This window comes from Martes martes (genome assembly GCF_963455335.1).
Source record: "Martes martes genome assembly, chromosome: 15".
In the NCBI taxonomy this organism is placed as follows: Eukaryota; Metazoa; Chordata; class Mammalia; order Carnivora; family Mustelidae; genus Martes; species Martes martes.
This window is the reverse complement of record NC_137903.1, coordinates 53881741-53898347: the sequence shown is the minus strand read 5'-3', so window position 1 is coordinate 53898347 and position 16607 is coordinate 53881741.

Here is a 16607-nt window from a genome sequence, read left to right as displayed (position 1 = left end):
AGGTGTGCGGTTATTTACTTGGGGAGGGGAAGCAGGTAACCACATGCTAAGCCGATTTACATTATCTTTTTGGTAAGCAAGTTCTTAAGTGTAGCTGTTTCTGAAGACTAAATAGATCACGCTATTGTGCCTGCCGCGTCCAGAACGTGCAAGCATGAAGCTCACCAGATCTGGTTCCAGCAATTAATTCTTAGCAAGCAGCTGAGGGTTGAGAGTGACTTTGTGATATAATTGCTGCCAGTGCCAATCCCCCATGGGCAGGGAATACCGTCTCCTCCGTGCACAACGGAGCTTGGCTGCCTGGCTGCCACTTCTTTCCCGTTTCCCAACACGTCTAGGGGCTTTCTACTCGACATCAACTTCAAGACCTTTTGATAAGCCTTTCTATCCGAACTCAAATTTTCTCCTATCGCTGAGCGATTACCGAGTGTGAGATAGGGGGTCTCTTTTAAAAAGTTGCAGAGCATGCAGAAACAGATTCAGCCACAGATAAATTATGAGCAACATAATTTTTCAACATTTCAGGGAGCCTGTAGAAGGTGATGCGTAGGAGCGTGGAATCTGAGAGCAGATAACCTAGGCTCGAATTCCAGCTCCACAACTAACTAGCCGGGTGATCCTGAACGAGGTATTCAACCTCCCTGTGCCTCAGTTTACTCATCTATAAAAGGGAGCTACAAGTAGTACTTACCTCATAGGGTCGTTAGGAGACTTTAGGGCGTTGATACATGTAACTTGTAGTTTTTATTATCTAGGATCTCCAACATTTGGCAAGCATTCCAGCCTCTCCCTCCTTCCTTCCCCCCTCCCCCCCGCCGGCCCGCACAACGGGGCGGCACAGCAGAGACTTGGGTTCAAGGCACGTGCAGAGCGTGGCTTTCCATAGATACCTGCTAAAAAGGAGAATTTTCCCCTTCACTCAAAACACAGGGAAAGAAAACTGTATCCCTAAGCCTTCCCCTTAAAGTGCCCTTGTCTGCCTTCTGCTATCTTCTCCGGACCAGCCAGGTTCTAACTGGTTTTCCGGATGGAGTTGGCTACCGCTTTGTTTCTCCCTGGGCAGCGAGCACCAGCACAGCCCTTCTCCAACTCTTGAGTTTACCGAATTGGTCCCTCACCACGAGGCACAAGCTTTTCCTCTTTTTCCCAGGTGTTAAGAGATAGATAAGTATTACACATTCCACCCCCACTCTCTTAAAATAAAGAGAATTCCTTTAAAGTTAAAAAAAAATGTTTTAGGGGTGTCTGCATGGCTCAGGGGGCTGGGCATCCAGCTCTCGATTTCGGCTCAGATGATCTCGGGTGGTGGGATGGAGCCCTGCCTTGGGGAGTCTGCTTGAGATTCCCTCTCTCCCTCTGCCCCTCACCCCTCTCAAAATAAATAAATCAATCTTTAAAAAGTTTTTAGAATGTTTCAGGAAATTGTTCCACTAAAACTAAAACTAAACTAAAATAAAATAAAATTCGTGACTGGGAGAAGAAAATAAACTTTGTTTAAAAAATAAAAAAGTTTAGGGGTGCCTGGGTGGCTCCGTTGGTTAAGGTGGCTCAGGTCATGATCTCAGGGTCTTGGGATCCAGACCTTCGTGGGAAACCCCAACCCCCAGCAGGGAGTCTGCTTGTCCCTCTCCCTCTGCTCCTTCCCCCACTTGTGCTCTCTTTCTCTCTCTCTTTCATAAATAAACAAAACCTTGAAAGAATAAAATAAAAAATATTTTTTAAAAAATTTTATTTATTTGACAGAGATAAATCAGAGCTAGGCAGAGAGGCAGGCGGGCGGGGGGGGGGGGGGGGAAGCAGGCTCCCCACTGAGCAGAGAGCCCGATGCAGGACTCGATCCCAGAACCCTGAGATCATGACCTGAGCTGAAGGCAGAGGTTTTAACCCACTGAGCCACCCAGGCGCCCCATAAAGGATTTAAAACAAAACAAAACAAAAGGTTAAGAGGATGGTAAGTATACGGAATATCAGGTCCGCAGTGTGAACTGACATTATCTTAATATGAAATGGGATCCGCATGACTACACCTTGATGGAAGACTTGTGGAATCGTCTTTCTACCGTTCCACGAGAACTGGGCAGACTCCGTTGGGGAAGGTGGTTTGGGCGCAGTGCATTCTTCGAGATAAACCAATTGTCTGATTTCTTTAGTCTGCTCTCTGAGCTTACCTTCCGCTTGGGGGCTTAAGGTATCTGAAACTTAGTTCAACAAACTATTAACGGATTCCTCCTCAAACAAAAACACTTCCAGCTTCTTTAGAAGCCAAAGAAAACCAAAATAACTTATGCTACACAGTCCCTTGTGAAAACTCTAGAAAATTTGCATCGGTAATACAGTAGTGCGCTGTGAGGATACACTCTTTCCCATACAGCGCCATGGTTTAAGCGCACCGCTTTTAAAATCGAACTGCAGGCTTTCAAGTTCCAGATATCCTACTTACAAGCTTTGAGATCTTGGGCAAGATTTAGTGGAGATAATGGTCCCCACCTGCAGCAGACACTGGTCCGTGTTTGTCTCACCCCTTTCAACAGGTGCTTGATGCGCTCCTTTCCCGGATTTCACCCACCACCCACCCACACACATTCCTTGCCATGCCTGCGGATTGTTAGGCAGTGATCGGGCAGCTGGCTAAAAGCCGACCTTCCCTTCCTAGCCCGTAGAGTTCCCCTGAGGGACCAAGTGAAACTTCCCCTGAGGGCTTTGGCCAGAGATGCCCCCTTGCTTGGCTCAACTCCCTTTTCTTGTCTTCCTTCCATCACTCCACACTGGTTTCTCCTAGGACGGCCTCAGGGATGACTCCCTCCTTGCATTTGAACCTCATCTCAGGATCTGCTTCTGGAGAACTAGGACTTCCCATTTAACACCCCCTAGAGGTCTGAAAGGAGGGATGAACTTAATATATCAGAAGCACCTACAACAGTGTCTGGCATATGAGTATTGGTTACTGTTACTATTGGAGGTTGGATCTCCAGGACCACGTGTAACCAAGGGGGCTACCCCGGGCCTTTAGACAAACATAAAGCCACAAACATACAAACACTTGAGAAATATTGAGGGAGACGAATAATCCACATAATTGCTTCCATTCGCATCACGGGTTGCACCCTTGGCCTTAATTACAAGGGAATAAATGCTTCTGGCTGAGTTGTAATGCAAAGAGGCTGCTACCGTGTGCTCCCATGAGACCCGCCACAGGCATCCAATTTAGTTAATAAGTATGGATACTGGGAGACTTGAACGTTCTCTCTCCCATGTGCTATTTTTTTTTTTTAAATAAGTGAAAACTCTTTGGTTCGTCCTTTAACTGGGTTTCATGGAGTAGTTTCAAGGTTGCTTGTTTGAAGGTAAGCAGCAGGAGTCTTAAGAACTTAATTTTAAGAAATTCAAAGAGCAAAGAATGCACTTTGTTCTTTGAGTTTCTTAAACCTAAATTTCATATCCTTTCATAATAAGTTGTCTTTTATGGATAAAATATACACAAATCGCTTAGGAAAAAAGGCATCTGAAATGACCTTGGGCGACCAAGTTCTTCTGTTTTTTAAATGGCATGCACAGAGTATATTATTAAGACTTCTGTATGGCCGCATTTCTAGCACAGCTCAGAAAGAGAATTTACCATTTCTTTATTATTCAGTTCAAATATAAGGGCAAAGAAACTTACTCATAGGATTTCTTTTTTTAAGGTTTTCATTTATCAGCTCCTAGAAAAAAAAAAAAAAACCAATATAGGCAAAATCCCAACATGATAAAACCAGAACTAAAGTAATAGTGTCTGGGGGAAACCTCTAAGTGAATTATTATGATCCTAGGTCCAAAAAAAAAATTATTCTTGTCTGGTTCTCTCATCTGACCCCACTACAGACTGGCTTTTGTCCACTTCACAGCACTTGAGTCATTAATGATCTCCTCCAGGACAAATTGAACGTTCTCTCTTCTACCCTCACTCACTTTAATCTATTTGTTGCCTTTGTTCGACTCAACCACTACCTTCCTCCTCCTCCATAAGCCTCTCTTCTAATTTTGTCTGATCCTTTAGTATTTCTTTCCTTTTCCATTTTGTTATATATTTTAAAAATAAAAAATGAAAACGACAATTAGAGATGAGGGAGAAAAGCACCCCAACCCAAACACTAGCACTTTGTGGGAGTCTCTCTCCGTCCCCAGCTGTTTTTCTCTTTTTTTTCTAATTGGTTTTTATATATTATGAGCAGGAGTTTGTTATCCTCCTTTTCCTACCAAATATTTTCATTGTTTTTTCACATGTTGCTATAAAATCTTTGAAACCTCCATCCTTGATTCCCTCTAATAATTTCTTCTCTCTCAGTCCTCCTCAGTCTGTCCTCTTTCCCCCATGCAAATTCACCCTTCTCCGTCAACAAATCTACTGCTGAGCCTAAATTGACTTTATGTCCCGTGTTTTCCTTTTATGTTCAAGTGTTCTTTTTGTTCTCTCTCTCTTTTTTTAAGATTTTATTTATTTATTTATTTGAGAAAGAGAGAGAGAGTTGGGGAGGAGTATAGGGAGAGGGACAAGCAGACTCCAGGCCTGAGCGCAGAGCCCAGCATGGGGCTTGATCCCACGACCTCAGGATCACCACCCAAGCCAAAGCCAACAGTCAGACGCCCAACTGCCTGAGCCACCCAGGCACCCCAAGTATTCCTTTTGTTCTACTGATATGAACACTGTTTTAAAAATAAAGTAAAACTGTCCCCCCCAAATAGTCATATCAAAAACGAAACAAAGCAAAATATTCATATCAAAATACTATTTACCCCAGAAGTTAATCTGGCAATATAGATCAAAGATGTTCCTTCTGAAATGCCTAAAACACATCATTCCTCTAAATAATTCCTAAGATTTTTCAGGATTCCTAGAAAAGTAGCAACTAGGGACAGGCACTTAATTAGAAGTTTTCAACAAGATTGATACCAGATAGAATTTTCCAGATTCTGCTCCAGGTAAGATTAGTGCAATACTAATAGATGTTCAGTTTTTTAAAGGGGGGGAGAAGTGGGGCCATGATCAAAAAAATAAAAAGTTGGGAAATTTTTAATTTTAAAAATTTAAAAGATTCTGTCACTTTAAGAATTTTCAGAGCCTTTTAATAAAAATATGTGAATTCCAGCACCTAGCACAGTTGGTAGGTGTTCAATAAATATTTAATACATGAATGTGCATTGTGATTTTCCAGGAAATAACACAACATGTAACATTTCCCAAAAGAAAAGCAGTTTATTTATTAGAAATACTTAAACAGCTACTACTTAAAAGATTGTTTATTGCTACAATGTTTAGACTAGTTATTAACTCCAGACCATCCTAATACTCACCAACTAAGGGTTAGTTAAACAAATTATGGTACAATAAAAGACCGTGTAGCTGTTAACAGACTATGAGATGGGTCAGTTCTGTGTTGAACGTCTGAAGAAGGACTTGATCTTCTCCTGCAGGACTTGGGACGAGAAGAGAGGGCCTGGGGCCGGGCTCAGATCGGCCCCGCCCCTTGCTGCCTTCAACTGTGAACAGGGTATGTTACTATTTCCGACTCTGTTTCCTCAGCTCTATAATAAAGCTTTTGAGTTAGATGATATGCAGATCCCTTTAGACAAAGTCTGATGACTTCATCTGAGGTGTCTCATTTTAGCTGTAATGAGATTTTTGGATATTAAATGAAGTGCAAGAGGTGTTATGCAATGAATTAGATTATTTTTCTATCTTCTACCTGGACTGTAGAGATTATAATAAATAAATAAGCAAGTAAACACATTTTTAACTCAGTTCCATGCAATGTATCAAAAGTCTTCTAAATCTTTATGCACTTGACCCAACAATTCTACTTTTAGGATCTATCCTAATGAATTATTCAAGAATGTAAAAAAAGATTTGGCTTGGCAAAGATGCTTATTTCAACAACAGGGGAGAAAAAGGACATCAACAGTATCTAACAGCTAGTAACTGGTTCAACAGATGACAGTACACTATAAGATATCACAGTATGAAGTCATTAAAATTATGTAGAAAAATATTTAAGGTTATGGAAACAGATTTACAACATACTTTTAAGATGAAAAGCAGGTTATAAAACAACACGTACAATATAATCCCATTTTTATTGTAACACATACCTATGTTCATGAACAAAGGTGGAAAAGGATTGACAACAAAAACTCTACACTGGTAATCACTCGGTTTATATGTGTTTTCAAAGCTTCGTAAGGTTAGTATGCATGGCTTATAGAGCAATTAATTCGGTGATCTTATCCTTTTTTTCCACACTCTCTTTCCTTGGCACTCTGAGTAACTTAAATAAATCATTTCTGGTCAAAGGAAAAATGGGATTCAATAAAACCCCATCCATAAATGTTTGCTTAAAATGATAAGGTTCAAAACACTGTCATTGAAGATGCCGATCTCTTTTCCAAAAATGATGAAATTGTGGCTAAGAACAGGAAGAATTTTTTAAATGTCTTTAAAGAAACGATAGCTTCGATTGCATGTAGCCTTCTGTTTCCTAATCCATAGTTGTCTGGTGTATTAAAAGATGTGGACAAGCTCCAGTGTCTATGACGAAGAACTAAAGGAAATCAAGGTGTCATGATCCTGGATATTTAGCATAAGATTATTCGGAGTTGCAACAATCTGGGTTAAGGAATCATCCCAAGTAGGCTCTATAATGACACGGTAATGCCGTTCTTAACATTCATGCCTTTCCATTTCAGAAAACAGCATAATTTATTTAAAAGGTGGTAGAATCCACAGAGGACTGATGATTTTTATTTTCTCTAGAACATTCAAAGGAATACCATCTTTAGTGTCCATCATAAATGAAGATACTCTAACTATAAGAAGATTCTAATCTCAGATTTGAAAAAAAAAACAAAAAGTCCTTTAAAATGAGTCTAAACTGTATTTATCGATAGAGATTGTTGCATTGTTCGGGCTTGTCTTACTTTGCTGCAGACTGGCCAAACCTTTGGCAGGCACAAGCATCACTTTGTAAGAGTCCCGGTCACTCAGGAAAGAGGTTGCTGTAAAGAACACCCCCAAACAAACAGGTACAGTGTATATTTAGTCAACTACTCAGACAGATGTTGAGAAACAGAGGATTTAAGAAAGTAAACTGGGTTGGGGCGCCTGGGTGGCTCAGTGTGTTAAAGCCTCTGCCTTTGGCTCAGGTCATGATCCCTGGGTCCTGGGATTGAGCCCCGCATAGAGCTCTCTGCTCAGCAGGGAATCTGCTCCACCCCACCCCACCCCCACCACCTGCCTCTCTGCCTACTTATAATCTCTATCTGTCAAATAAACAAATAAAATCTTTAAAAAAAGAAAGTAAACCGGGCTCAATGATGTTTAGGTTGGGAGAAGGCAACTTTTTTTTGGTGATTTAAATATAAAACAGTACATCTAAAATGACCCTAATCATCTCCCTTCCACTGTTTCCCCAAAATTGAGTCATTCATGTCTTCACAATTTCCATCACCTTTACAAAGCACCTCTACTATTACCTCCTTAATACTTTCCCTTTCAGTCTCCTCCTCTGGACAGTGATACCTAAGAAATCAGAGGTTTGATGGTTTAGTGTATGCCTTTAACTATCCTGTCACCGAAAAGGATCTTGCATATTTGTCCCCACACACCCTGGCCTCGTCTCACGTCCTCACTTCGCTGAGGCCCTGCATGTTAGGTGACGTGTTCATGACTTGATGTGTTCACGGTCCTCCTTGGAAGAGCTGGACAGAGAAGTTGATGGATGAGAACAACAATAGCAATGCGCGGGAGAGTCTGTTCACCGTCTGGCGATGTCATTATCTACAAGTTACATATATAATCTCAAAGATGTTTCAGAGATGCTGGAAGTTACCAGCTCCTCCTATTACCAATTTCACTTTCTTTCTTTCTTTTTTTTTTTTTTTTATAGTTCTTAAATGGCTCAACACTCTGCCTGGTATTATCCATTCTTCCGACAGACAGACATGGATTGAGTATCTACCTCGTCCCAGGCACTGCCCGAGGCTACAGCAATGAGTAAAACAGACGAAACACCTTGCCCTTATGAATCTTCCATTCTAGTAAATTTTTGTGGCGTTCTAAATATAGGTCATGTTTCTTCTTTGAGATTCTAAACTTTTGGAGTTTAAGAAGTGGGTCTAATCTAACTTTGGCCCCTCCATATACCCAAGAGGGTGTTCTGCAGTGTAAATCAGTAACTGTACAATGAAAGCATGTACAAGCCCTTCAGTCTGATTGTCCTTTGACCCCAAGAGTGACATTTAATCAATTTGCTTTATTCCACTTCATCTATCCCCCCCCACCCCCAGTTTTCGGTAACTTTGATTTCAAACTACAAAATCCTAAAGATGGGAAAAGACAAAGATGTAGCTTACGATGAAGGAGAACCAGGAAGCAATGCAAGCAAAAACTGAAAATTTCATCAGCTGCTTTCAAAGTGCTAGATTTCAAAAATATAAGTCACTCAAAGAAATGCCAGAATATTTAACATTTCTTTTAAAAGTAGACATTAGAGGGGCACCTGGGTGGCTCAGTGGGTTAAGGCCTCTGCCTTCGGCTCAGGTCGTGATCCCGGGGTTCTGGGATCGAGCCCCATGTCGGGCTCTCTGCTCAGCGGGGAGCCTGCTTCTCCCTCTCTCTCTCTGCCTGCCTCTCTGCCTACTTGTGATCTCTGCCTGTCAAAATAATTAAATAAAAATTTAAAAAAAAGTAGACATTAGAATATGTACAGATAAAATATTTGTTTGCCCTGTGTGTATTTTCCAAAATAGTTCAGTGTATAATTGGGCTCTTTAAATTAGTTTTATTTAAAGATACTGTTGTGGGGGCGCCTGGGAGGCTCTGTGGGTTAAAGCCTCTGCCTTCATCTCAGGGTCCTGGGATCGAGCCCCACACCAGGCTCTCTGCTAAGCGGGGAGCCTGCTTCTCCCTCTCTCTCTCTGCCTGCCTCTCTGCCTACTTGCGATCTCTCTCTCTACGTCAAATAAATAAATTAAAACAAAAAAGATACTGTTGTGTAAATTCATTTGGTATCAAGCGAAGTAACAAACCCTCTTTTTCCAGCTTAAGAAAATATATTGCGTTTACTTTAAATTTTCATGACCTCCCCAATAACAGACATTTAATGCTATGAATGTTTAATCCTTATTAGAAAAGAAAATTAAGCCAAAGATTTCTTTTCGGGTATCATCCGAAGTTAAGATGATGACATTTGACCATTTTCAGCTTTGGCATGGTTTCTGCTTCAAATCACACTGTTGACTTTTTTCCTTCCGTATTTTTCTGCCCTCTTGTAAGAGCAATAAACTGCACTAATATATTCAAATTCTATGTAAAAATTAAACTTATAAAACAGGTAGACTAAGGCTTTAAGACTTTAAATAATCACACTGCTTCTCTTCCTTTGGTGGAACTCCTCTGCCCTCATATAAAATCTGTGGTGAGTTGCTCAAGATCACCAGCCATTGGTAACCAGCCCAATTCTGTACTCAGCCCCCACCCCCGCTCCTGTCGCTAGATGACACTGCCTCCCCCAAAATAAGAAAGTTGCTAACAGTCTCAGTAAAAATAGAAATATACAAGACTTCTAAACTTCCTTACACTTGGTTCTTCTTCTTTCTTTTTTTTTTTTAATGAGGAAAAAATATAAGTGGTGAGACTTTCCAGAGGTAAAGAAAAAAGCTTATGAGTCTAGATGAGAACCAAATATGTCAGTCATGGGGACTTTCTGGACATTTGTTGTCTTTTTGTTTAATTTTTAGTATCTAGTTAGAATTATTGTATTTCCTGAATCATAAGGATAAAGCTTAAGCTCTTTTCCTTCCTTCCTGCGTTCCTGCCTTCCTGTCTTCCTTCAAGAACAAGAGAAGAGGGATGGCAGTTTAAGAATTGGTCGATCTCGGGACATCTGGGTGGCTCAGTCAGTTAAGCCTCTGCCTCCAGCTCAGGTCATGATCTTGGGGTCCTGGAATCAACCCCTGCATGGGGCTCCCTGCTCAGCAGGATACCTACTTTCTCCCTTTCCTCCTCACTTGTGCTCTCTGTCACTATCTCTGTCTCTGTCTCTGTCTCTCTCTTTCAAAGAAATAAACAAAATCTTAAAAAAAAAAAAAAAAGAATTGGTTACTCTTGTTCTGAAATATTTATGTGCTTTTCTCTGACTTGGTTACTCCTCCCACTGACAGAAATAGTGTCTTATTCTAGAATAAACTCCGTCTGGAGTAAAGATGCTGCAGCGTAGCTGAGATGTTGGTTGTTAGGACTATAAGTTACGCAGCGGGAATGCTCTTGCTGCCCTTCAGCCTGGAAGCAGGGGGTTAGTTTTGAGTCCGCCACTTAGCTTGCCAGCAAGATGACAGAGCCCTGTCACCCACAACCATTGTTACAGCACGAACGCCTCTGGCCATCTGGATTCTTAAGCATTCCATGCCAGCCCTATGAGTCCACGATCGGGAAAATAACAGAATAACCTCCTCTAAACACCACCACCACCAAACTCTCAGCCCTTTTAAAATTGTTTTTAACAATTGAAAATTGAAATTTTGAAAACTGAAATCTTGAAATTTTAAAAATTGAAATCTTGAAAATTGAAATCATGAAAATTCTTTGAAGAGTCCAATCTTGAAACTCTTCATAGATTCACTACCTAGAATTGTTTATTCATTCTTGGGATATGTTTGTAACAGAGTCTAGGAGTTAGGTCCAAAACACTACCAGCATAACATCTTCTAAAAATCAAAGTATCCCCACCCATCACAACTTTATCGGCCTTCTCTTCAGTCACTGGGAAAAGAGTTGAGAATCTAACACATAACAAATTTGGAGGCCTCCATAGAGGAAACCGCCAAATAAATATAATATAAAGTGTCTCCCTTTAAGGAGTTTAATTTACACGGCGATATCTGCAATGTTGCTGATTGCCTGCCCAGAAAGCACAGATACATGAGATGGACCTTAGGGAACAGAAATAGTTATGGGTAAAAACGTTGGGAGAAGCCTTCTCAGAATAGACAGAACTCAAGGTGAGCAAGACAGGTAGAGAGGTTGGGTTTTTTTTAAAGCCGGGAAGAAGAGCTTGACCTTGAGGAGATGTACAATAAAGAACAACTGGGAGCTCTTTGACAGAAAGTCTCATTAAGAAAGCAGTTATTTGAAGACAAGGTGTTGGACGGCAGTAACTATGGCACACAGAACAGGGAGAGACCCTATTCTGTTTCCTGGGGCTTCCTCCTGTGTTTGGGTGGCATCATGGTGCTCAGCATTGAGCTCGGTGGGGACCCATGATCCTTGATGATCTGTGGTCATCAGTCCCTTGCTCTCATCCACAGTGGTTCCTTTGGAAACCTCGCTTGTCTACTTGAGGGCGCCTCTTAGGGATGTGGGAACCCACTCTCCTGTTTCCTGTGGGAGACCTCAGAGAGTCCTTCTCTCACACACCCATTTCTAATACAAAAGGAATTCTGGGGTCTACACGAGATTGGCACATAAGTTATCTCTGGTCTGAGTCTCCTGAGAGTGAAGGGGTTTTGTTTCATTACCCCATTCCTCCAGTGTTTAGCCTGGAAGGAAACTAAGGTGATGCCCTTTTCTCAAATAAGCACCCTGGCTTCCCTCTTGCTTTCCTCTCAACTCTCCCTCCTACGCTGGTCCTGGAGACTCTTCTCTGGCCAGAGGGAGTCTTTGCTCTACATCGGCATGAATCTGCCAAGATTGGAGCCTGAGTCCCCTGAGACCTTTGGCTTCTGAAGACCAAGAGCCTTTTTGCTCCTCCTCGGCAATAGCATCTCTTCTCTGAGTCAGGGGCACTGGCTGGATGGGAGGAAGGGTGAGGGTACGGAAGGAAACACAGAGCTGGCTGTATGATCTTTGCCGATCTCAAAATATTACTGCTATTGCGGTAATCCAGGCGTGAAGCCATAAGGACAGAGTGGCCTAAAAATAGAAACAAAGGGACACTGAACAAGAAATACAGAGAAGGAAGAAATTAAAAAATCTTGGGTTTGTGGGATATGCGTAGGACAGAAGGTGGGAAGACACACAATGGAGGCACGATGGAAGTGATGTCAGCCGTTGTCGGACACATTTTCCCACGGCTCATATACCCCTTTCTCCTTTGCCTTCACACACTCGAATCATCATGTCCTGGTAATTAAATTAAAAGATCTTCAAATCCATATCCCTCCTCTTTGTCACCACTGTCACCGTCCTTGTTCATGCCAGCAATCTCTCTCCTCTGGACTATTTCCTTACTTCTCTCTCTGACCTCAGCCCCCTGTAATCCATTCTACATTCGGTCACGAGGATGACCTTTCCAAAGCAACAATCAGACCATGCCAGCCAAATTTCTCCTCTGGCTCTGCAGTGCCCATACAGTGCACAGAACTCCTATGCACACAGCCTTACCGAACCCTACAACATGGGGCTCACCTTGCTGGCCCAGCTTTACCCGAGCCCCCCTACCTGGGGCTGTAGCTCAGACCAAAGAGTTAGGTAGCATGCTGAACTGGTCAAGGCCACGGACTCATCACCACACGAGCCCACTGTTTACTTAGACAAGTTATATAACTATAGTGATTTGGTGTTCTCAGCTACAAAATGGCATTAGGATTGAGAATAGATTTTAAAAGTGGGCCTGGTACACAGTAAGAGCTATAGAAGTGTTTGTTAAATAAAAGAAAAATTCTTGGGGCACCTGGCTGGCTCAGTCGGTGGAGCCTGTGACTCTTGATCTCCAGGTTGGGAGTTCGAACACCGCATTGGATGTAGAGATTACTTTTAAAAAATTAAAAAATAATATATATATATACATATACTTTTTTTTTTTTAATTTTTTTGGAGTGTGGCAGGATTGTAACCCTGTATGAGGAGCCTTCCAGGCTTGGCAGGGACCAGGAGCTTCTGGGCCCGCCAGCTGGCCCAGGTCCATGTAGCCCTGAAGAGGCTTCTGGCTGCTATGACATATGCCAGCTGCCTAAAAATAAATAAAATATTAAAAAAAAAAAAAAAGAAAAGAAAGAGGAAAATACTTGCCTGGATCGTCAAGTCTCCTATCCCAGTGAATTTACACCTTCAGGTTCTTAAACCCATTTTGTGGGCCTTCCTTCTTCTGGTCAATCTTTAGTCTTCCTTCTAGAAGGGACTAAAATGTCAGGTCTTCTGTAAAGCCTTTCTATGGTACTTTGTTCCTCTCTCTATTATAACTTTTATTGTATTATAAGTTTATTTTTTTTTTAAGATTTATTTATTTATTTGAGAGACAGAGAGACAGAGCATGCAGGGTTGGGGAAAGAGGCAGAGGGAGAGAATCTCAAGTAGACTCCCCACTGAGCACAGGACCTGACATGGGGCTTGATCCCATGACCCATGAGATTATGACCTGAGCAGATATCACATGCCAGACACTTAACTGACTGAGCCACCCAGGTGCCCCTGTATTATAACTTGTATTAATTTCGTATGGCTGCTGTGACATATTACCACAAACTAAACTTAAAACAACAGAAACTTATTTTTTCATGGTTCCCGAGGCTAGAATCCTGAAATCAGTGTATCACTGGGCTACAGTCAAGGTGTTGGCAGGACCAGGCTCCCTCTTGAGGCTCAAAGGGAAAAGCTGTCCTTTGTTTCTTCTAGCTGCTGGTGGCTGTGTGCATTCCTGGGGTTGTGGCCCCATCACTGTCATCTCAGCCTCTATGACGACACAGCCGCGTCCTCTTGTCGTGTCAAATCTCCTCTGCCTCTCTCTTGTCAGGTCTCCCGTGATTGCACTGAGGGTCCCCCTGGATAATCCAGCATGATCCTCTTAGCTCAAGATCCTCAATGTAAATGTTCCCTCACGCAGGTGAAAAGGGTCTGGCAGACACGTCGAATTGACACATCTTTGGATGCCATCATTCAGCTACTACAATAACTACTCCAGCGTCTTTGTTCTCACCTTCGTATGACCAGGGTCTCTCAGAGTGTAAGCACATACTACGGATTCAGTAAGTGAAATATGTGTATAATAAGTACAGCGGTTTAAGGTAAATGTCTGTTGTCCATGTTCCTCAGTATTTCTTCTCTGCTCACGAGTTATCTCCCCCCAGGCCAGAGCTATTTCCTTCATGTGCTAATCTGTGGCTGGAGTGATATTTTACTCCTGAATTGGATCAACTTCTAGGTTAGAGAAATTAAGCGGAGGGGGCCTCTGAGACACAGGGAGGCAAAGTAACCAGAAAACTCCTTTCGAACCCCGTTCCCTCCCAGCCAAGGGGCCGAGGGGAGGCTAAAAGGTCAAGGGGCCCCGGAGGCTGGCAGGCGACTTTCACGGAATTTGAGAATGCAGCGTGGCAGACTGACAAGTATGAGCTGCATTAAGAGTGCTGTCATCAGTCCGCCTGCCTGGGTGGTTGCCACTGCTGGGGTGTTTATTTTAAACACAGTTTTCTTCGTAATTTAAGCTCCTAAATTCAGGGCTATTGCTTAACTGACCATTTCCCCATCTCGAGTCACCGGAGTTCAGCAGAGGCATTTTTCTGAAATGAGGCTGTTTCTTTTCTAGGGTCCTTCAATCACAGTCGCCCCCACCTGCAAGAATAAGGCTGTTCCTGCCGCCCCTTACCTGGACGGACAGCTTGTTAACCAGGGTACTGCTTCTCTCAGCCCTTGGAAATCATTACCAGTGAGAAGGGAAAGAAATTCCGTCCAGTAAAAAGAAGTAAACGAGTAGGTCACTTCACACAATTGATCCTTAAAACAGGGAATTATTTACTGGATTAGAATTGCTTACTTTTATGCCAATCTTTTCACTTTTGTGCTGGTTAGAACCCCACATTTATCAGAATGTTAAAAAACAACAACAACAAAAAGCTATTGAGCCCAAAAAGGTATTTAAGATTTTGCCTAAGTAGGCATGTATTCAGCAACTTCTAGGGTTTGAAAAAAAATTTTTTTTTATTTACATATAACACACACCTGTAATACAACATAATTGTCAGATTGATTCATGTCATATGACTGGCATAAAGCTCACTTAACATAGTAGCCTGGAAACTGCCAGGGTTTTTATTGATCAGAGTAGAGTCGGGGAACCTGGCCAATAAGACCAATTTACCTCCTAAAATCATCTCCAACAACACTCCCTCTAGCTCTGCTGCAGTCACTCTGACTTTCCTATAGGCCACATTTCCTCCTACCAATGGAACTTTGCATATGCTGTTCCCTCTGCTTGTAATGCCTGTCCCTTCTCCTCTCCTCTTGATGAAGTTCCATTCATCCTCTGGATTGTAGCTCAAGCAGTACTCTCTCTGAAAAGCTTTTCTGGGTTATGTCAAATCCCCCAAGCACTGGCTTAGCACTTAAGACCACTGACTGTATTTGTTTGATTATCTGATTAATGTCTTCATCTTTTACCAGACTGTACAAAGCTCTGTGAGGGTGCACATTGAGTTAGTTTCTGTTATCATTAACTTACAGTCCCTTCTCACTGTTGCTGGAACACAGTAAGCATGTAACAAGTATTTAAATGTTGAAAGAGTGTGTTATAGAATCTCACACTAGCTCTGCCACTGGGTTTTTAGGCAAGCTATTTAACTTCACAGAGCCTTCCCTTCTTCATTAGTAAGAAGATGCCTCTTTCATGTCCCCCGATTCTAGGCTATTTATGGTTCCTATCTTGAGCCTACAGATTGATCAGGCTGGTGCTAGAAAGCCAACACACTGTTATCTGCCTGCCGTATGCCATATACCAAGCAAGAAACTGCAAGTATCCTTGGGACCTTTGCCCCTTTCCTTAATGCTACCACCTTGCTTCCCGCTCTCATCGCCTTTCATTAAAAATACTGCAGACCCGGGGCGCCTGGGTGGCTCAGTGGGTTAAAGCCTCTGCCTTCGGCTCAGGTCATGATCCCAGGGTCCTGGGATCGAGCCCTGTGTCGGGCTCTCTGCTCAGCAGGCAGCCTCTCTCTCTGCCTGCCTCTGTGCCTACTTGTCATCTCTGCCTGTCAAATAAATAAATAAAATCTTAAAAAAAAAAAAATACTGCAGACCCTCCCTGAAGTGGTGGACCTGGGTTTAGTCCTCTCCTCTCATATTTACCTGCAAAGCTGAAAGTAGAACTCGGTCTAAATGTTGGACTGATCACGGCCCCCTCTGCTTACAGATTTTTCAGGGGTTCCCCTACCACATCTGCAACAAGTTCACTGCTTGAGAAGATATCCTTTCCCTGTTCCTGTCTCACCTCCTGCCTTCTCCTGGAGAACACGTGCTCCACTCAGAACCGCTCACAGGGCCCCAATACACACTTGGTTCTTTCAAGTCCCTCTCTCTTTCTGTCCAGTTCGCTCTGCCCAGGAAACTGTTCTCTGCTCTTTTACTAGTCAAGTTTCACCCATCTTTTCAGACTCAAGTGTTCCTTGAATGTGGCCCAGGCTCTGACCAAAACCCCATTCCTCAGGCTGAGTTTGTCACCCATTGCCTGTATTCTCAGAATACTTTGCACAAGCCACCATAACACTTCTCAGTGTGCTGTGTTTCTATGCAGAGGGACGTTTGGGTTAGGAACATGGGTCTCTCAGACTGACTTGAATTTGAAACCAAGTTCTTTAACTTACTATGTGGC